This window comes from Balaenoptera ricei, chromosome 3 (assembly GCF_028023285.1).
Source record: "Balaenoptera ricei isolate mBalRic1 chromosome 3, mBalRic1.hap2, whole genome shotgun sequence".
Taxonomy (NCBI): domain Eukaryota; kingdom Metazoa; phylum Chordata; class Mammalia; order Artiodactyla; family Balaenopteridae; genus Balaenoptera; species Balaenoptera ricei.
In genome coordinates, this window is record NC_082641.1 from 126,845,690 (window position 1) to 126,868,653 (window position 22,964).

Below are 22,964 nucleotides of genomic sequence, written 5' to 3' on the forward strand. Positions count from 1 at the left end.
CTGATATCAAGGGATTATTGAAACAAATTGTTGTATATCCATAAAGTGCCATAAATGATTAGGTAGCCTGCTATACCACTGACATGGAAAGAGGTCCAAATGTTAAAATTTTTGATTCAAAAAGTTGTGTGTAGAGATATTATAAAGTTTGTGTACTGTTGATGGAAATGTGAAATCATACAGCCACTATGGAAAACAGTTTGGCGGTTCCTTAAACAATTAAAAACAGAACTATCATATGATCTAGCAATCTCACTTCTGGATGTATACCCCAAAGAATTGAAAACAAGTTCTCCAAGAGATATTTGTACAACTGTGTTCATAGCAGCATTATTTACAATAGATAAAACATGAAAGTAACCCAAGTGTCCATTGACAGATAAATAGATAAGCAAAATGTGGTGTATACATACAATGGGATAATATTTAGCCTTAAAAAGGAAAGAAATTCTGACATATACTACAACATGGATGAACCTCGAGGACATTATGCTAAAAGAAATAAGCCAGTCACCAAATACTGTATGATTCCGCTTATATGAGTCACTTAGAGTAGTCAGAATCATAAAGATAGAAAGCAGAATGGTGGCTGCAAGGGACTGCGGGGGAGGGGAGAATGACGTGTTATTGTTTAATGGGAATATATTTTCAGTTTTTTAAAAAATAAATTTATTTTTATTTATTTATTATTTTGGCTGTGTTGGGTCTTCATTGCTGCGTGCAGGCTTTCTCTAGTTGCAGCGAGTGGGGGCTATGCTTTGTTGTGGTGCGCGGGCCTCTCTTGCTGTGGAGCACGGGCTCTAGAGCGCGTGGGCTTCAGTAGATGTGGCGTGTGGGCTCAGTAGTTGTGACTTGCGGGCTTCAGAGTGCAGGCTCAGTAGTTGTGGCACACGGGCTTAGTTGCTCCACGGCATGTGGTATCTTCCCGGACCAGGGCTCGAACCCGTGTCCCCTGCATTGGCAGGCGGATTCTTAACCACTGTGCTACCAGGGAAGCCCTATTTTCAGTTTTATAAGGTGAAAAGAGTTCTGGAATTGTAGGTTGGTGATGGTAGCATAACATTTTGAATGTATTTAATACCGCTGAACTGTATACATAAAAATGTACAGGGTGGGGCTTCCCTGGTGGCGCAGTGGTTAAGAATCCACCTGCTAATGCAGGGGACACGGGTTCGAGCCCTGGTCCTGGAAGATTCCACATGCCGTGGAGCAACTAAGCCCGTGCACCACAACTACTGAAGCCTGCGTGCTGTAACTACTGAAGCCCATGCGCCTAGAGCCCATGCTCCACAACAAGAGAAGCCACCGCAATGAGAAGCCTGCACACTGCAACGAAGAGTAGCCCCCGCTCGCTGCAACTAGAGAAAGACCGCACACAGCAACGAAGACCCAACGCAGCCAAAATAAATAAAATAAATAAATAAATAAATTTATTTTTAAAAAATGTACAGGGTGATAAATTTTATGTTATACGTATTTTACCATAATAAAAAAAACTGGGAAAAAATTGTGTGCAATAGCACCAAAAAAGAGTAAGATACTTAAGAATAAGTTTAACCACAAAGATGCAAGACTTGTATAATGAAACTACAAAACATTGCTGAAAGAAATTAAAGGAGATCTAAATAAATGGACCCCTATGTTTGTGGGTTGAAGACATAATATTGTTAAGATAAAAATACACCCTAAAGCAATCTACAGATTCAGTGAAATCCCTAAAAAAATAGCCAAATCCCACAAATTCCATTTTTTAGAAGTGGAAAAGCTGATTCTGAAGTTCATATGGAATTTCAAGGAACTCCAAATAGCCAAAACAATCTTGAAAAAGAAAAACAAAGTGTGAAGACTCACACTTCTTGATTTCAAAATTTACTACAAAGCTACAGTAATCAAAATAATGCGGTATTGGCATAAGGATTGTCTTGCATATAGATCAATGGAATAGAATTGAGAGTCCAGAAATAAACCTGTACATCTTCATTCAACTGGTTTTCAGCAAGCATGCTAAGACCATTCAATGGGGAAAAGAATAACCTCTTCAGCAAATGATGTTGAGACAACTGGATATCTACATGCAAAGAATGAAGTTGAGCCCTTACCTCACACCATACAAAATTAACTCAAAATGGTAAAAAGATCTAAATATAAGAGCTAAAACTACAGAACTCTTAGGAAAAAAACCATGGGCATGAGTCTTCATGACCTTGAGTGTAAGCAACAAAAGAAAAAATAGATAAATTGGAGTTCATCAAAATTAAAAACTTTTCATTGGGATATAACTGACATAGTTTCAGGTGTACAACATAATGATTTCATATTTGTGTATATTGTGAAGTAATCACCACAATAAGTCTAGTTAACATCCATCACCATACATAGTACAAATATTTTTTTGGTGAGAACTTTTAAGATCTATGCTCTTAGCAACTTTCAAACATGTAATATAGTATTTTTTAAATTTTTATTGAAATATAGTTGATTTACAATGTTGTGTTAGTTTCAGATATACAGCAAAGTGATTCAGTTATACATACATGCCTATATATATATTCTCTTTTAGATTCTTTTCCATTATAGGTTATTACAGGTTATTGAGTATAGTTCCCTGTGCTATACAGTAGGTTCTTGTTGGTTATACAATACAGTATTATTAACTGTAGTCACCATGCTGTATGTTATAGCCCCATGACTTATTTTTTTTAACTAGAATTTTGTACCCTTTGGCACCTTTCACCCATAAAATTAAAAACCTTTACGTATCAAATTCACTACCAAGAAAATGAAAAGAATGCTACAGAATGAAAGAAAATATTTGCAAATTATGTATCTGATAAGGCTCTTGTGTCCAAAATATGTAAAGAAACTGTAAAACTAAACAATAAAAAGACAAACAGCCCAATTTTTCAAATGGGCAAATGTCTTGAATAGATATTTCACCAAAGAATACATATGAATGGTCAACAAGCACAGGAAAAGATGCTCAATGTCATTAGTCATTAGGGAAATGTAAATCAAAATCACAATGAGACACCACTTCACATCTACTAGGATAGATATAATAAAAAAAAAAGTGAACAATGACAAGAGTTGACAAGGATGTGGAGAAACTGGAGCTCTCATATATCACTGGTAAGAATGTAAGATGGTACAGCCAGTGTAGAAAACAGTTTCATGTTTCCTTAGTAAGTTAAACATACAATGACCATCTAACCAGCAATTCCATTTCTAAATATATATCCCAAAAAGTCGAATGTAGCTGTTCAATCAAAAACTTATATACGCATGTTCACACGTGTTCACTATTCACAACAGCCGAAAGGTGGAAACAACACAAAGTCCCTCAAATGATGAATGGATAAACAAAATAAGGCATATTCATACAGTGGAATATTAGTTGGCTATAGAAAGAATGCAGTGCTGGTATGTGCTACTACATGGATGAACACTGAAAACATGCTAAGTGAAAGAAGCCAGACACAAAAGGTACATATGATTCCCTTAATATAAAATACTTAGAAAGGGCAAATCCACAGAGACAGAAAACAGGATTAGTGGTTACCAGGGTCTGGGAGAGGGGAATAGGGATTGATTCCTTAATGGGTACAAGGTTTCCTTTTGGGATGATGAAAAATCTCTGGAACTAGATAGTGGTGATGGTTGTACAATATTGTGAATGTACTAAATACCACTGAACTGTACACTTTAAAATGGCTAAAATGGTGAAAAAAAATTGTGTGCATTCCAGAAAAATAACCTGAAGGACGGGCACTAAAATGTTAACAGGGATTATTTCCTGGTAATGGTGGGAGTGACTTTTTACTCTCTCCTTTTTTCCTGTCTTGGACTTCCTGATCATTTTACAATTAAACATGTTTTGCATTAATAACTGGAGTGAATAAAGCCACAATGAGCTGTTTTCACTTTAGAAAGCAAGAAGGAAAGGAAGAAAGGAAGGAGGGGAGAGAGGAAGGAAGGGAGGGAGGGAGGAAGAAAAAGAGAGCCCTTGAACCACCCCCCTCCTTGTCTCTCCCAAGGGGGTGCAGGCCTTGCTAGAGTGACTAAGAGTTGTAAGGGTTTCTGGTTAGACGTTAAGAAGGGCGCTTTAGGTCAGTAGGGGTGAGGTCGCAGCCAACAGAATTCTTTACTTGTCCTATGGAAAGATCCCCAAGATAAATTATGTAAAAAGCAAGTTTCAGAACATAGAGTCTCAACACCCACACACACCCACACCCACACCCCCTCCCCCACACACACGTGTGCACACATAATTACTGAAGGGAGGTTACACATACATTTGTAAATGCAAAGATACTCTCTGCCAAAATGAATAAAAAGTAGCAAAAATGGTTTTCCCCAGGGAGGGGAACTGGCTGGCTGGGGGAACGGGAGAGGGAGGGAAGGAGGCTGACCTTTCACTGTGTATATCCCTCTCTGTGCCTTTTGAATGTGGTAGCACGGACTTTCAAAGATATATACCTTTTTCCTGAGTACCTGCTTTATGTCATTAAAAACAAAGTTTCTGAAACATAGGATAAAAAATATTTAGGTTAAAAAAACACTTTTTGTTTGTTTCTGCTCTATTTTATATTTACTAAATTAACAGCAGACATTACTTAACCTAAATAAGACAGGTATTTTTTTAAAACATTCAAACAACGCAGAAATATTTAAAGTACACACAGAACACTCCTAGCTTACTTTCAAAGGGAAAATACACTTATAATAAGATGTATTTTTAAATAAAATAAAGGTGTCAGAGAAATGGTCATTTGTTTTTTTAACTTCCTTTTCCTTTTTTTCTAAATTTTCTATAATGACATTTATTATTTTATGTTGGAAAATGTCTGTAATTAACTGAGTTTTTCAACATAAAGCCACCAGTTTCAGGCCGCTGATGAAGCCATGCTTGCCTGACCTTGACTTCCGAGCAGCCCTGGACCCTTCCCTCTGGCCCTGCTCTCTGCAGCCTCCTTGGCCCAGACCCTGGGCCCTACCTCTCCTGCTGCCCTCAGATGGCTTGCCCCGCCTGCCAAACTGTTCACCTAGTCCCCATCTTAGGTCTCCTTAACCCTTGGCACTCGCTGGTGGAATTAGGGCACAGCAGAGGGCAAGGTGCTTCCAGTTTCCTCCTCTCTAGGAGGGGCATGAGGGCTGTTTTGAAGGTGTGTTTGTCCAACAAGCACAGGGTTTTTACTTTGATGTATGTTATAGTCAAATAAAAATAAAGTTTTCCAAAGAATTTTTTATTCATGCTTTGTGTTAGGTTGAGCAAACATTAATTATCTATTTTAAAGAAGGGGATGTGTAGGTGTTGGGGGGAGACTGATGGAGATGAAGGAGTGGACCAGGCCCGGGACCACCCTCCCTGCCCCCCTGGTGTGGCCACAATGGGGGGAACTTGATGTTTGGTTGCCAGTTCCCACCCTGCAGAGGAAAAAGGAAAACAAAGATGCCTCCAGCCTCCCTGTCTCCAGACTTGTTGGAAAACCTCCCTGGTCTGCCCCCATGGTCTGGGACCAACGGTTTAGAAATTTTCTCCTGGGACTCATTTTCTGGGCCTTTCCCCATCTTGGCTTCTCTGCTCTGCTATTCCCTGCACACCTCTGAGGTGATGCTAGGTCAGATCAAAGTGAGCTGGTCAGAAACTTCCAAGGTCCTCTGGCGGCTGCTGCAACAAGGTCCTTACTGCCCCTGGATAACTCCTCCATTGCCTAAAATTCCTCCATTTGAGAACCATCTTTTTGCATTATCAATTCTAAATTTCTGTTTAAAGACGAACAAGAAGTTCATTTTCTCCCCTGAATTATAAAAAATAAACAACTGTGTAAAGTAGAAAAAAGTAGACCCCCCCCCCCACCCCACCGCGCCAAAGCCACAAAACATCCACACACTCAGTACTTAAAGGCAACCACTGCAATATTTTGGAGAATTTCTTTGAAGTCTTTAGAAATAAATCTCTGAGTCGTTATTATTGTTTTATATAGTTATAATCATTCCACATATCAATTTTGATCCTTTTTAATAATCTCGTTTCAAAAGAAGTATTTTTTTCATGTTTCTGTAAATCCTGGCTGTGCTGTTCTATTAATGGAACAGGAGGGAAGAGGGCAGGGCACAACTTTTGAAAGAATGACATAGCCGGAGGACATGACAAAAACGGATTAGAACCAAATGGGTCCAAGATGGTGGACAAGTCGACTTCCACTAGACCTTGAGCCTCAGTATACGCTCATTGTAACACATCATTAAGCTAAATGACACACCCACAGGCGCCATGACAGTTCTAAGGCAACCATAAGGATCAAAAAGTGGGCGGTGGCCCAATTCCTGCAAATCCTTGCCCTTTCCCTAAATGGCTGGAATACTCCTCCTACTCATTAGACTATGAAATTACCCACCCCTATAAATACTGACAACCCCATACCCTGGTGCCTTTCTCACCTTCTGAGATGGCCCACACTCTGTGGAGTGTTTCTCTCTAAATAAACCCACCTCTTACCTAACACTTTGTCTCTCACTGAATTCTTTCTGTGATGAGACATTAAGAACCTGAGCTTCACTAAGTCCTGAAACCAGGTGTGTGATCTCAGTTGGAAAACTGGGTCTTCGCCGGGTTTGAGTCCCAGCCACGTGGGTTCAAGTCCCAATCTGAGATGCACGGTTTCAGCTGGCGACCATATAGGGACAGTGATAAGGTAAGAAAATGTTGAGAGTTAGGTCTTGGTCCTAAGGAGGCCCGTGGGGCGCCGCGAGCCAGGCGTACTGGGGAGGACGCTCTGCCGATGTCTGCTCATTTTTGACCGGCAGGTGAACCCTGTATGCTTATGCACAACCAACAACAGATACAGGAGAGAATTGTTAGTCTCTATACTCTTCTCCTTGACTCTGAGGTTTTCCTCCTGCACTCTTGCATTCTTGTTCACTCCTGCTCCCTTTCTTTCTTTCTTTCTTCCCTTCCTTCCTTCCTTCCTTCTTTCTTTCTTTTTCTTTCTTTCTCTCTTTCTCTCTTTCTCTCTTCTTTCTTTTCTCCCCAGAAGACCTGTGTGACCACCAAGGTGTACTTTTTATTGCTCTTACTCCCCTCCCTCTGACCCTTACATGTGCTGACCCTTTATTCCCAACTTTTAGCTAGACCAACTCCCGCTCATCATCAACACCACTGGGGACGTCTTCTGTGCCGTTTCTTTACGACAACTCTTGGGCGCTAACACCTGGTTGGGAGACTACCTTGGAAGGGATAGCATCTAAAATTGTAAGTGTAAATCTTGACCAAATTGCGTGGTGGATTTTGACTTAAGAGAGGAATTTTGGATAGCTCAGGAGTTAAAGACATCACCTTAGGCTTGTCTGAAATGGGTCAGACTGCATCTGGGCCCTATACTCCGGGCCCTATACCCCTCTGGGCCCTATACTCTGGGATTGGGAGAGATTTGGACAACAGAAATTAAAAGGAAAAAACTTAGTAAGTTATATAATCAGGTTTGGCTACCATAAGAGTTAAGAAATTTAAAATGGAATGAAGTACCCTATGTTGATTTTCATGGCCTTCCATCTAGGCAATGGAACCCAAAATGAATCTGTGTAGCTTGGAGGGATAACTCTAGGAAGGACATAGAGGACATTTTAATTGACCCACCCTACAGCGCCATGGATCCCGAATGAACATGGATCCCTCCTCCCCTGAGGTACGGGCCCTTTTGACTATGCATTTCATAGCCCAGTCTGCCCCAGACATCAGGTGCAAAATTCAGAAAGCAACTGCTGGTCCTCAGACGCCAGTGAATTATTTGTTCCAATTGGCTTATTTGGTTTTCAGTAATAGGGATATGGCCAAAAAGACTGAACACACCCAGAGAAATAGGCAAATGGCCCAAATGATTGCAATGGCTTTGTCCACTCAGAGACCACCAAAGGGGAAGCCGGCTTTTCTGGGCCAATCTGGCCCTGGCAGACCACAAGGCCCGTGGGTGCCCATACAAGGCCAGTGTACCCTGTGTGGACAAAAGGGGCACTGGAGGGAGGGTTGTAATCCATGTGCCCTCTGCAAACAGCCAGGGCATTGGAAGAGGGAATGCCCCAGATGCCAGAGAGTGACGGGGGCCCCTCAGCCATTGATGGTTTTTCAATCAGAAGACTGAACGGGCACAAGGCCGAAAGTGGCTCTGCCTAAGAGACACCATCTACATAACTAATGTCGAGCCTCAGGTGGTCATTGATGTGGCGGGCCACTTGATAAAATTTCTTATAAACACTGGTACAACCTCCTCGGTCTTAACCCAAAGGATTGGAAACCTTAGCAATCATAAGGAATACCTAATGGGGTTGTCAGAGAAGAGACACAGGCACATTTTCCTGGAACCCATTTTGTGCAAGATCAATGGCCAGCTGTTTTTACATTCCTTTCTGTTTGTGCCTGACTGTCCCATCCCTTTAATGGGAAGAGATTTATTAACTAAGTTAGGGGCCACTCTGTTTCTTGAGGGGCAAGGGAACCACCCTCATCACCAAATGGTTCTAACAAAAAGCAAAAAGGAACAGATAAAATCTGAAGCTAAAATAGAAGCCTTAGTAGACCCTGGAATGTGGAATATCGAGGTTCCAGGCTTGGCCAAAGATATCCAGCCGGTGATTATTAAGTAAAAAGGGTTATATAGTGTCTAAATATAAGGTACAGATTTCTTAAACCTAGGGAAGATCCTCAAAAATGTTTGTATGTAGATTACCAAAATAGGAGGCCACTGGTCTGACTAAACTGACCATAGCTGATATTCAGAGCCTGATAGGAATTTTGGTAGAGGCCTTCTCCCCTAAGCTAAATGAGGAAAAATAAAACTTTCCAACAAAGGTGAATGGGTATGTCAGTCCTTCAATATCTTTGACTGCCAGTGCCCACTGGTAACCACCCAGTTCTTTGAAAAAGAAAACAAAACTGTCCTTGTTTTACAAATGAAGTCTTTACAGGACCAGAGGTGTGGCTCCAAAAGTAATCCAAAGCCCACCAATCCTTTTACCACTCTCCAAACTTTCCCTATTTATTTTACAGAGGCTTGTAAGTATTAAACAAAGGGGAAACAAAGTCATCCTAGGAGGAACTTGCCTGTACCTTTGAGATGCAAATGTCCTATCTGGTCTTCTCAGGAACCCTTATCTCTGCCATCTTTTTAAATGCAAATTTTAAAAAGAGGGTAAAGTAATTTAGAACTTGACTTGTCAAGGATAAATAGAAATCTTAAGTGTCTTTTCTGTAAACACTAGTAAAAAGGGTTTAACCATCTAGGTAGGTGACCTTGATTTCTTCCATCTGCTAGAAGCCCAATTTGAATCCAACCCCTTGTAACTGATGGCTATTATGTTGTACCTGACTCAGGGCTGAAATTTTGGAATGGGAACTATGAGGCCTCTGTGTTTGTTTGTGTGTTCATATGTATCTATATGTGTGTTGTAGGTGTATGGTATTGCCAAAATTTAATTCGTAAAATAGCTCTACCTAATTGGTTTTTAAAAAATTAAGCACTTATATAAATACTCAGAAAGAGAAAACAGTCTGGCCAGAATGAATTTCAGGTTCATGTCATCTGGAAAATACTCAATACTAAACTGTTATCTGGTATTGAAGGCAGCTTAAGCTTGTTGGTTTGATTAATATAGACATGTAAGAGTCATCAAGTTAAGTATAATACTTCTGTTGTACCTAGGTTTATTAGAGGTCAAATAAGACCTTATTCTATCTGTAACAAAGTTGTCAACAAGAAAAGTAACTCAATGTGAAAAAAACTTTTAAGAAAAGTAAGATTTGTGTTTTTAGTAAAAGAATGTGAAGAATGAAAAATACTGAAAAGAGTTATGCATGATCAGGATTTTCTAAGATCAGTTTGAATTTAGTTGGGTAAATGGATTTTGTTAGGAATGGGCTAGAACAAGACTGGATTTGGTTTCTCCCTCCAAAGTTTTCTTGAAATCCTGCTTTTAATAACAGATAGTATGAGTTTCTTTGCCTTTAAGTGATCTGTATTTGCTTTTGAGATCTTTTGTAACTTTGGTTAAGGAATAAGTATTGTCTCACAGTGACCTATGATCTTATTTGACCAGGTATTTTAAAACTTTTTGACAAACTTCCCAAATATCAATTTTTTTTTTTTTTTTTTTGCTGCGTTGGGTCTTCATTGCTGTTCGCCGGCTTTCTCTAGTAGCAGCGAGCAGGGGCTACTCTTCGTTGTGGTGCGCGGGCTTCCCATTGCGGTGGCTTCTCTTGTTGTGGAGCATGGGCTCTAGGCGCACGGGCTTCAGTAGTTGTGGCTTGTGGGCTCTAGAGCACAGGCTCAGTAGTTGTGGCGCACGGGCTTAGTTGCTCCGTGGCATGTGGGATCTTCCGGACCAGGGGTTGAACCCGTGTCCCCTGCATTGGCAGGCAGATTCTTAACCACTGCGCCATCAGGGAAGGCCCCAAATATCGAATTTTAATTGAGTTTCTTTGGATTGCCACCTAACTTTGGGGTACTTTAGAGGGTCCCTGAGGTATCTTTTTTTAAAAATTTTTTTTTAATAACACTGCCATATTCTTTTTTTTTTAAACTTATTTTTTTAAATTAATTAATTTATTTATTTATGGCTGTGTTGGGTCTATCGTTTCTGTGCGAGGGCTTTCTCTAGTTATGGCAAGCGGGGGCCACTCTTCATCGCGGTGCGCGGGCCTTTCACTATCGCGGCCTCTCTTGTTGCGGAGCACAGGCTCCAGACGCGCAGGCTCAGTAGTTGTGGCTCACGGGCCCAGTTGCTCCGCGGCATGTGGGATCCTCCAAGACCAGGGCCCGAACCCGTGTCCCCTGCATTGGCAGGCAGACTCCCAACCACTGCGCCACCAGGGAAGCCCCCTGAGGTATCTTAAAGAGAAATATTTAGGATTATTTGGTATGTTAAGTTAAATGTAATCATTCGTAATTCTGGTTATTGTAACCAAGTTTCTTTATTGATTACTCTGTAATCAGAGGTTTAATCATGCCTTTTAAGTCTTTTGTCATTTATAGATATTTTTGTACTCTGATGCTGTTACAAAAAGTGCTTCATCATCAAGGAGATGCATAGAAAGGCTATGGAAGCAGTTACAACAGTTCCACACCAAGATAATGGCTATGTGAAGATTCCAGCCCACACTGACTTAAAACGAGAAGCTGCCCTGCCCCTGGGGCCCCTAAATCAGGCACCCAGAGATTTTTACTCCCTGACAGGCAGGGTCGACGCCCCTACTCAGCCTTGAAGCAGTTACAGAAGACTTGGACCATTGCCCTTCTGCTTCCCATAAGAATATGGGAGTAAAATCTCTGAGGGGGGAATGAAACAGGAGGGAAGGGGGCAGGGCACAACTTTTGAAAGAATTACATAGTCCGAGGACATACATAAACGGATTAGACTAAAATGGGTCCAAGATGGTGGACAAGTCGACTTCCACTAGACCTTGAGCCTCAGTATACGCTCATTGTAACACATCAGCAAGCTAAATGACACACCCACAGGCGCCATGACAGTTCTAAGGCAACCATAAGGATCAAAAAGTGGGCGGTGGCCCAATTCCTGCAAATCCTTGCCCTTTCCCTAAATGGCTGGAATACTCCTCCCACTTATTAGACTATGAAATTACCCACCACTATAAAAACTGACAACCCCATACCCTGGTGCCTTTCTCACCTTCTGAGATGGCCCACACTCTGTGGAGTGTTTCTCTATAAATAAATCCACTTCTTTCCTATCACTTTGTCTCTCACTGAACTCTTTCTGTGATGAGACATTAAGAACCTGAGCTTCACTAAGTCCTGAAACCAGATGTGTGATCTCAGTTGGAAGACTGTGGATTTTCTCCAGGTTCGAGTCCCAGCCACGTGGGTTCAAGTCCCAATCTGAGGTGCACGGTTTCATTAGCTATGCAAACTTGGGTGTGTTACTTACCCTCTTTGTGCCCCAGTTTTCTTATCTGCAAAATGGGCTAAATACCAGTATTCACCTTACATGACTCCTGCCAGGATTCAACAAGATAATGCAGGTAAAATGCTTTGCCAACAGCCCAATACAATAAATGTTAATAATTTGTCTATGGCTAGCATAGACATGTTTGATTTGGTTTTTCAGCTATCATGAACACCTCTGTGTCTGGAGGCTTGTCCACACTGAGGATTAATTCCTTAAGAGAGATTCCTGAAATGGAATTGCTGAACCAAAGGGTCTAGAGCTTTTTTTTTAAAGTTCCTGATATAGATTGCTATCGACACTCCTGCCAGGAGAGGAAGAATCCTGGTTTGATTTACTATTTATTTCCAGCTTTATTGAGATATGATTGACATATAACATTGTGTAAAGTCTGAGGTGTACAGTGTGATCTGATACATGTAAATATTGTGAGATGTTGCCACAATAGGTAGTTGACATATCCTTCACCTTCCATAATTACTATTTTGTTGTTGTTGTTATGGAGATCCTTGTTTTAAGTGTAAATCTTTCCTCTGCTGGTCGAGACCTTGAGCCCCCCTTCCCAACCTGGGCACTCACAACTTCAGTAGATGTGAGTTTAGAAGCCTTTGCTCTCTGAAGAAGCCTGCCTGGGAGTCTGATAAGACACCTTGGCATCATACAGCGACCTGTTAGCATAACCCTAAGCCTCTGTGTAAAAGTGGGACAAGGATCTCATCCAAGTTGTGGTGAGGAGTAATTAATGGCTAATGTCTGGAGCTGACTTTTGTCCTCCTGGTCATAAAAGACCTTTGAATTGCTTGGCCACTTTGAATTTCTCAGGAAGAGTGATAACACTAGGCCAAAGTTCGTGCCGGTTGGCCAGGCTACCACCCTCTTGCGCCCTCGAGGCTGCGGGGGAGAAATGGGGTGATCACAGCCCCATGAGTGTTGGGCTGGGTTCATTGGGGTTGATGTCACTGGGGTAGGGGACATTTCCCCATTGATCCTTCCACACATCACACCACAGGAAATAGCCCCATGCTTTGTTTATCTACCGCCCCAATCCCTGACACAGCTGAAGGATGGAGGTTTAGACACGTGGTAAATAGAGGACTTGAAAGAGGTGAGGCTAAGCCCTGAAATGAGGGACTGATCAAAACCATGCTTGTCCCTTCCTCTACCCCGACTCCCCAGAAAGACTGAACCAAAATCCCCTGTACTTGGGTCTGGGGATCTGCATTTTACCAAGCCCTCCCGGGAGGATTTTTATCATTGAGCCAGTGTATGAAGGAAAGGGATCTACATATGCAAATGATATCTGCTCAAAAGCCTTCAAAGGCTTCCCACACTTCAGACTAAAGCTACAGCTCTTAAGTGAGGCTGGCTGGACTTCAGTCCTCCCACCCAGCCCATCCGCCACCTCTCAGCCTCACTCACCATCCACAGTAGCCCCTCTAGGAAGTTCCTGGCACGCGAATATGCTATGGGCTTTTGGACCAGGCAACCTTGCCCTTGCTATCCTGTTAACTTGGTGAAATCCTTCCTAGCATTTAAGGCCCAGCTCCAGCTCCAAGTCTCCAGCTCCAGGAGCCTCCCTTATCCAGCCGCAGCTAGAAATGACTCACTTTCCTCAGAGCTCCCGTAGACCCTCCCCATCTGTGCCCTCACATGGCTCTGGTCACTTTCCACCTTATTTTATAGGTGTTTGTTGACTTCATCTCCCCAAACAGTCTACAAGCTCTGTAAAGGCAGCCCCACCTCTGGTTCGTCTCTGTGTCCCTAGGGCCCAGTACAGGGCTTCATGTGTCGTGAGGCATGTCTCTGGGGCAGTCAGGGACCTCCTGGCCTGGGGAGCTGGAGCCCTACCCCAACCCCCTGAATAGCCTCCAGGATAGTGGGATCCCAGCCCCCCATGTCACTCGGAGGCAGCAGCTGCAAGTTGCTGACAGTCTCCATTTGAACTTATTGCCTGATCCATCCTGGGCTTCTCCTGCAACCAAGGCTGTGTCCCAGCAATGGGGAGACCCAGTGGGACTCAGGGAAACAGATGGTCCAGGTCTGAACAGCAGCTCCAGGCCGGGCCATGGCCACCCCAGTGTGTTTTCCTCCCTCAGAAACGGTCTCAGAAGCCCTAGTATAGGCATTTCAGAGCAACAGGGAGAGAAAGTCCCCAAAGCCAAGCACATAAGTTTAATAAAAATTGATCCTGTTTGCCTAACTCAAATAGATGTTTATTAGGGCTACTTGACTTATAGGAAGACCTGTTTCCTTGTTGATCTTCTGTGTGTCATGTAACTTTGTCTCTTCTATAGATTAGAAAGCAAATGTTTCTTTAAAGATTGATTTCATTGTCCTTTAGAGGTTTAGCTTTGGAATCCTAAGTATCCAGTTTGACTGTCTGTATGAACTTAATCCTTGGTCATAAAAACAAACTCTTCACTTCTCTGAGCCCTAGGTTAATCCAGCATATGAAATATTGGTTAAGGGCTGGAATGCAGAATCTCAGTGGAGAAGGGCTCGCATACCTGATCCTCCTAGGGGTGTGTGATTTCCAGAGTGAGATTCTAAATAAATCAACCCTGAATCTCCTATTCAACCAAGTCACTGTTCCTTTCCTTCTCTCTCTCCTTCTCTCCTTCCATTCCTCCTTCCTTACTTTCTCCTGTTTCCTCCTTTCTCCTCCTTCCTTTCTTCCTCCTTCCCATACTTGCACTATCCTTTTCTATCCAATCGTGTATCTATATTTCTTTCTTTCCTTCATTTCATACATCCACCCAGTTATCCTTCCTTTCTTCTTTCATTCAACCATTCATCCTACTGTCCGTTCATTCATCCATCCATCCAACCATCCATCCATCCATCTATCCATCCTTTACTTCCATCTATCTACTCACCTTTCCTTATACCTTCTCCCTTCTGTTACTGCCTCCCTTCATTTCTTCCCACTCTCCCTTCCTTTCTCCCATCTCTCCACTCATCTGCTCATTTTTAGCATCTTTAATGTTTTTGTTTTTGTTTTTCACCGCACCACACAGCATGCAGGATCTTAGTTCCCTGACCAGGGACCGAACCCGTGCCCCCTGCAGTGGAAGCTGGGAGTCTTACCTACTGGACCGCCAGGGAAGTCTCCATTTTTAGCATCTTTAACACCAGGGCTCCAATGACCTGAAGTGGCTGAGCTCAAAGCAGGTGTGGTAGGAAAAATCTTACAGTGAGGAACTGGAGTGAAGAACCCTGATTTCTAATCCTCATTTCCCTCCCAGGAACCTAGTGTGAGCAGTGGTGCTCACAAACTTTTACAGAGTAAGCCAGGCATAGTGCCTGACATTGGGGGTGAAAAAAACTTGGTCCCTATTCTCAGGGACAGAGAATAACAACACAGCCTAAAAGAACCGCAGTCTGGTGAACTGTAAGGCTGAAGAAGGGAGACTTCTCAGTTGGAGACAGTTGGAGAGTGTTTCCTGGAGAAGTAGATGTCTGGTTGGTACTTGAAGGATAAGTATTTGTTGTGAGGATCAAATGAGATGATAGCATGTGAGATTGTTTGTAAAATGTAAAATTGTCACATAGAGAGAATGATCTTTATTATTAAGATATTATGATGCTAGGGACTTCCCTGGTGGTGCAGTGGTTAAGAATCCGCCCGCCAATGCGGGGGACACGGGTTCAATCCCTGGTCCGGGAAGATCCCACATGCCGCAGAGCAACTAAGCCCGTGCGCCACAACTACTGAGCCTGCGTGCCACAACTACTGAAGCCTGTGCTCCTACAGCCCGTGCTCCACAGCAAGAGAAGCCACAGCAATGAGAAGCCCGCGCACCACAACGAAGAGTAGCCCCCGCTCGCTGCAACTGGAGAAAGCCCGCGCGCAGCAACGAAGACCCAATGCAGCCAAAAATAAATTAAAAAAAAAAAAAAAGATATTATGATGCTAAACAACATTTAGACTAATGACAACTGGCCTGCCCAGAAAAGGTATTTGCCAGAAACACTAGCAGATTCCTACGCAATTTTTAAGATTCAAAGACAAGTTTGCTGGGATTGGAATTGGACACGCATAGAGTAGTGAGGCCAGGTAGAGGAGAGGTTCAGAGTGTGGGCTTTGGTATCAGACCTACTTGGGTCCAAGACTTGGCTGTCACTTGTTGTCCATCGCCCTTCTGTGGAATGGGGATGATAACATAAGAAGATTAAATGAAATGTGTGTATTGGGGTTGTGCTCATGGTAAGTGCTCTGTAAACGTCAGCTACTGCTGTTCAAGGGGAAAGGACTCAAAGTCATCTGGCTCATGCTGTTGTGAATTCGTGTTTTCCTCTTGAAAATACGTTTGTTTGTTTGATCTGCCACCAAATAACCAAACATGTAACCCTGGGGAAATTACTTGATTTTTCTTGGTCCTTACCTTCCTTTTCAGTAGAGCCTCTTTCGATTGTTATGACTAAAACAAGATCTGTCAAGGGAAAGATCTTTAAAATGGGAGCCTAAGCCATGAAGATGTTCACATTGGCATTGTTTACCACCAGGAGGTGGAGAATTGGAAATAACACAGGTCCAAAAAGAGTTGACTTTTGAAATAAATTATGAGACTTCCTTCATCAGGAGTGTAAACGGTGAAAAATAATAGGTCCCATGAGAACCAAGATTCTTTTCCTCTTGTTGAATGAAGAATCCCTCAGCACTCAAAACAATGTCCATCATATAAAGGTGATTGGTATTTATTGCAGGAATGAATGAATAAATAATACTGTCAAATTAATTTCCAAGGGGCAACCTTGAGGAATGCCATCTGACTACTGTTTTGCTACATGGCGTATACAAGTAGACCAGAAGGTCTACTTGTATATGCCAAGTAGCGTATACAACCAACACTTGTGGTGGTTTTTGAGAGGCTGTGTTGGGGGAGCAGGAAAGTCGGACTACAGAGAGAATGGAGCTATCAAGTGGGGTGTCTGAGAGTGTTTGCTGGATGGTGAGCAATACAACTCTCTCTTCCACGGCCCACAAAGTCTTCAGTGATAGAGTGCCTGCCGGTTCTTTTGGGATTGGATGTGTTTTTGAAGGGTGAAATAAAATACAGAGACTGGCCTCAGTTGGAGAATACCCATGGGTATCCAGTCACATCTGAGTATCCTAACGTAGAAGAAAATGTAATGACGTGGAAAGATGTTTGCAATATATTGTTAAAGAAAATAATTGGGTGCAGGAGGGAATGTGCGAGTGCAGTCCCACTTTGATTAAAATAGAAAAACATCTGTTCATGTCGGAATGGTGAGATTAAGGAATTTATTTGTCCTTTTTGATTATTCGTGCTTTACGTTTTCTTTAATGAACATGTACTGCTTGTGAAATTGAAATTGTGAACTGTTTGATGAGGTTAAGCTGTCCTTACTGTGTCTGACTGGTTGGTAAAGAAATTGAGCTAGAAGTGAAGTGACATTGTCAAGGTCAAGCCAAGACTGAGTGAGTGAGTAGCGCATTGATCCACAGCCAGTTCAGTGACCTTTCTGTTTGACTGGAAGGAAGCACCTCCCTGGTAGTGTTTTGAGTGCTTTGGACACACAGCATCGGAACCTTCTGAAAGGCTGGACCATTCCCTCTCCTACTCGTTCCCTTTTGCTGGCTTCCAGGGAACAATCATGGTCCAGGGGAGTGTCAGTGGCTATAAGTGCATTCCTTCTTTTCCCATTTCAAAGGACACTCACCAGGTTTTCTTTTGCACTTCAGGTCAGTAACATGACTCTCCAGCTCTTCTGGGCAGAGAATCATGTCAGCAGGATGGGCTGCGAAGCCTCCTGCAGATTGAGCCAGTTATAATCTGTGACTCATATCCTCAGATAACAATTTTCTATAAAGGTGTCTGCTGAGTGAGAGGGGCACACAGAGAGACAAAGCTAGAGGAGCAGTCTGGAAACATACCTAGAAGCATAAACCTACAACCCTGGAACTGAAAGGGTCCTTTGAGATCACCTGCCTCATCTCTGGATGATCTGGAAACTGAGGCTCAGGTTACACAGAGCAACAGCACAGCCAGTGCCGGAACCCAGGTGGTTTTGGCATCGAAAACATCTCTCCGTTCCATCCTTTCCTGCTCCTCCTCCCCACTCCAGCCCACGGGATACCACACACCTCCCTAGCTGATCTTCCTTCAACTCAGGGCTATGTCACAAAGGGCCCTGGGAACCATGTTGAGGAATTTGGACTTTAATCTGGGGCAAGGAGACACCATGGAAGAATTTTTAGAGTCGGATCTGGATTTCAGGTGGCGGTTGAAACCCTCTGAACGCTATGTATAGAATGGACCCGAGGAAGTTCAAGTAGGCTCATGGAGACCCATGCGGAGGCTGCTGTAACTGTCCAGGGTGAGAGGCAATGGCAGCCTGAACCAAGGCTGTGGCGATGGAGATGGAGAAAAGTGGGTGATGTGCCTGACTCCTTCAAGCCCTCAAGCCCTCACTGATCTCCTCCTTTGGCACTTATAGTCGGTATCACCCAATTTAATACCTAGCGATGGGCTTATATTTGTTAGGATTCTTTTAGGTGTGACTGCATAGAAACTGGACTCAAACTAGCTCAAGCTCAACACTGTTGAGCCTTTTGCCAGGCTCGTGTGAGGTGTTCAGTAAATGACAAATGAATGAATGAACAGCTCTTGACTCCTAGACCACTGTTCTTTCTACTACACATTAGGCAATACTGACTTAAGCCTAAATTCCATAACCGTAACTGGTCTAAAGGCCATCTCTTCTGGGCTTGCACCCAACTCAGGAATCCCTTCTACAGCATGCCTGACAGATATCCATTTGGTTGTTCTTTGGCATTCTCTGGGGACAGGACACTGCCTACTTCAAAAAGCCAACCATATTTAAAAACAAAAAACATACAAATCTATACATGTTTTAAAAATCAGCTTTACTGAAGTATAATTTACATACAATAAAATGCACCAATTTAAGTATAACATTCAATTAGTTTGAGAAACATAAATAGTTATGTAACCACTGCCACACTACAGTTTAGACATTTCCATCAGGCCCAAGTTTGCTTGTCCTCTTTTTAGTCAATCAGCTCTCCCCACCTCTGCACGCTACTTCCTGTTACTATAATTTTGCCTTTTCTAGAATTTCATTTAAATGGAATTATATACTATTCAGTCTTTTGAGTCTGGCATATTTCACTTAGCATAATGCATTTGAGATTCATCTATGTTGTTGCGTATGTCAGGAGTTTGTTCTTTTTTATTGCAGAACGGTATTCATTGAATAGCTATTACCACAATTTGTCTATTCATTCAATTAGTTTAGTCAGCCTGCCGTTTGGATTTTTTCTAGGTTTTGGCTGTTGTTAACAAATCTACTATGATAATTCACCTATGCATCCTGTGTGGACATATATTTTTAAAAATTTCTTTTGTATAAATACCTAGAATGAGATTTCTTGGTCATGTGGAAGGTATATGTTTAACTTTTTTAATAATTGGCAGACTATTTTCCAAAGTGGTATCATTTTGCCTTTGTATTATTTTGCATTCGTGTCAATATTGTATGAGAGTTCCAGTTGCTCCACATTGTCACAAACGCTTGGTGTGGCAAGTTTTTAAAATTTTAGTCATCATAGAAAAAGAGTAGCTGTATTGCATTGTGATTGTCATTTATGTTTCCTTAATGATCAGTAATGATATGGAGCATATTTCCATGTGCTTATTTGTTATTCATATAAAATAGATCTAATTTTAAAGCAATACTTTTTGCTTTTAGAAATCTCCAAGCTCGGGTCTTCCCTGGTGGCGCAGTGGTTAAGAATCCACCTCCTGGGCTTCCCTGGTGGCGCAGTAGTTGAGAATCTGCCTGCCAATGCAAGGGACACAGGTTCGAGCCCTGGTCTGGGAAGATCCCACATGCCACGGAGCAACTAGGCCCGTGAGCCACAACTACTGAGCCTGCGCGTCTGGAGCCTGTGCTCCGCAACAAGAGAGGCCGTGATAGTGAGAGGCCTGCGCACCGCGATGAAGAGTGGCCCCCGCTCGCCACAACTAGAGAAGGCCCTCGCACAGAAACGAAGACCCAACACGGCCAAAAATAAATAAATAAATAAATTTATTTAAAAAAAAAAGAATCCACCTCCCAGTGAAGGGGACACAGGTTCGATCCCTGGTCCTGGAATATCCCACATGCCGTGGAGCAACTAAGCCCGTGCACCACAACTACTGAAGCCTGCGTGCCCTAAAGCCTGCACGCTGCAACTACTGAGCCCACGTGGGGCAACTACTGAGCCCACGTGCAGCAACTACTGAAGCCTGTGTGCCCTAAGGCCTGCGTGCCGCAACTACTGAGCCCACATGCCACAACTACTGAAGCCCATGTGCCTAGAGCCCGTGCTCTGCAACAAGAGAAGCCACCACAATGAGAAGTCTGAGCAACGCAACGAAGAGTAGCCCCTGCTGGCCGCAACTAGAGAAAGCCCGCGTGCAGCAACAAAGACCCAAGGCAGCCAAAAAAATAAATAAAATTAAATTAAAAAAAAGAAAAGAAAAGAAATCTCCAAGCTCTATGGGTTCAAGTCAGTTTAACAAGTAGTATTTACTTACTCTATGTCATTTACTGTGAGGGCTGATGTATCTAAAATTAAGACTCAGTCCCTGGCCTTGATTTGCTCACGGTCTCTTGGGGGGAAACAGATACTTAACAGAGAAAATGTTCTCACTCAAGGTGTTAATGCATTAAGAGAGGTAACCCCAGGATACAGGGAAGACCACTCTCCAGCCAGGTGTTATGGCAGGTGGAAGACTTGAGGCAGGTAGGGAAGGGAGCTGGGGGCAACCTCCACCCTAGCTCTAACTCTGTCATCACAGAGATGAAGGCATGTTGCCATTCATATATCATATTCAAAAAATATATTTTTTGAATATTATATATCATCTATATCACATATATAGTATATACATATTCAAAATATATATATATATATCTACCTATCAAAGAATTGCTAAGTGATTAGAAAACATCAAAACAGATTTATGCTAATTGTATATACTATGGAATTTTACTTTGATGTTTCATTAAGGTGTCTCTCATTTAAGATATATATATATATATATATAGAGAGAGAGAGAGAGAGAGAGAGAGAGAACATTCAGTTCTTCCACAGGGGTTGCCTCACCGGGTCCACATGATCAACGAGAGAGGTTACGATTGTTATTGTCCTTGAAACTGAAAGTCAGAGAGCTAGAAAACTGGCCCAAAGTCACTCAAAAGTAGAGCCAGTCTTTGAACCCAAATCTTGGGACTTAAAGTCCAAATACTGCTTAGAATAGTAACTGAATACCATTGGCATATTTGTAGCACAATTTTAGGACTAACGTACTAACTATAATCAGTTAAAGTTAAGGTCCAAGGGATTACGGTTTAGGTTATTCTCCAGAATTTTTCAAGTATTTATCCAAATCCCTCATTTAGCCTGTGAGACCACTAAGGTCCAGAGGGAAGGGCCACATAGTGACCCAGAATTCAAGTCCAGGTCTCCTGACTCCATGCTGTCGTTTTGTGAGAGTGTTGCCTCTCGGTGCTCACAAACTTGCTTGGTCAGTCTCTGTTCGGAGCAGTCTGCACTGCTGTGGGCAAAGGAGTGAGCTTTGATAATGGGAAGACAGTCTCAAGAGACCTAAATTCAAATCTCAGTTCTGCCACTTCCAAGCTGAATGACTTTGGCAAGTAACTTAACCTCTCTGAGTCTCAGTTTCCTCATTTGTGAAATGCGGTTAACACCACTGACATCATAGAGTTGCTGGGAGGCAACAAAGAACAAAGCATGGAAATCCCTCCCCTTGAGCTCTTGCTATTTGTTGAATAAGCAAAGGAAGGCAAACACTTAGTTCTCCGCAGGGCTCATAATACCGCTGGATAAATTACACAATGACCAGTTTTCTAGTTAATAATTGCACTAAAATTATTTTTTATGAAGATCGAATTAAAGGAAATTTGAGTAGAGAACATTTTCACTAAAATCAAAACTCAAATACACAGTTTTCATTTCTCCATGTTTTCTTCAAAACTTAATCCCATTTGGAAATTGCATTAAAATGATTTATTATTAAGAAGCTGACAACGACACTAAAGAAATCCTAAAGGTACATTTGTAAATAAAACCCACCACCCAAATACACTACCAGTTTTCATTTCTCCACATTGCCTTGCAACTTTTATTCAGAAGTTTTTTCTTCATTGGAATCAGAATGGCTCTCTTTGCTTCAAATTATTTAATAAATAAAGTTGTTCACGAACTTTATGCTTATGATTTCTAATGGCTCCATACTATTCTACCCAGTAGAGTCCTTCCAATAACTTACAGAAACTTAACCCCTGCAGGAAATTATACCATATTATCATATAATATTATATTCCACAAAATCACTAAATGTTTGCTATGTAACATTTGAGCATCACCACAATCCTATAAGGTAAGTATTCAAGTTATCCCATTTTACAGATGAGGAAACGGAGGCTCACATTATTTTAATAATTTGCCAAAATTCAGGCAGCTATTGCTGTGTAACAAATTGCCCCCAAATGTGGTAGCTTAAGGTGACAAGGACCATTTGTTTATTCATGATTCTGCAATGTGGTCAGGGCTTGGTGGAGGTGAGTTATCTCTGCTGCACACAGTACTGACTGAGGCAACTTCACTGGGGCTAGAGGATCCAGGATGGGTTTATTCAGATGTCTGGTGCCACAGCAGAGGAGGCTGAAATGGCTATGAGTCAGCTGGTTTCTGTCTTTGTGGTCTCTCATCTTTCAGGGCCTCTTTCTATCTATGTGATCTGTCTAGCATGTTAGCAGGACTTCTTTACACAGTGGCTGGCTTCCCGGAGAGCGAAAGCAAAAGCTCCCACTGTCCTGACACCTAGGCCTGGTACTGGCATAGCATCCTCTCTGCTGCATTCTCTTGGTCAAATCAAGTCACAAGGCTAGTCCGAAATCAAGGGGAAGAGCCAGACCCCATCCTGGATGCTGGAGGAGCAGCATGCACG

The 22,964-nt window shown here is 42.4% G+C and overlaps 1 protein-coding gene across 1 annotated transcript in view; it reads left to right on the plus strand.

The window, feature by feature from the left end:
• The window catches only part of ARHGEF37 (Rho guanine nucleotide exchange factor 37), a 135,480-nt gene extending 115,767 nt beyond the window's left edge, over positions 1–19,713 (plus strand). Inside the window, exon 15 of the mRNA XM_059917471.1 lies at positions 19,696–19,713. The gene's annotated coding sequence lies outside the window, so the exon portion shown is untranslated. The remainder of the gene's footprint in view (positions 1–19,695) is intronic.
• Positions 19,714–22,964: the final 3,251 nt, after the last annotated feature.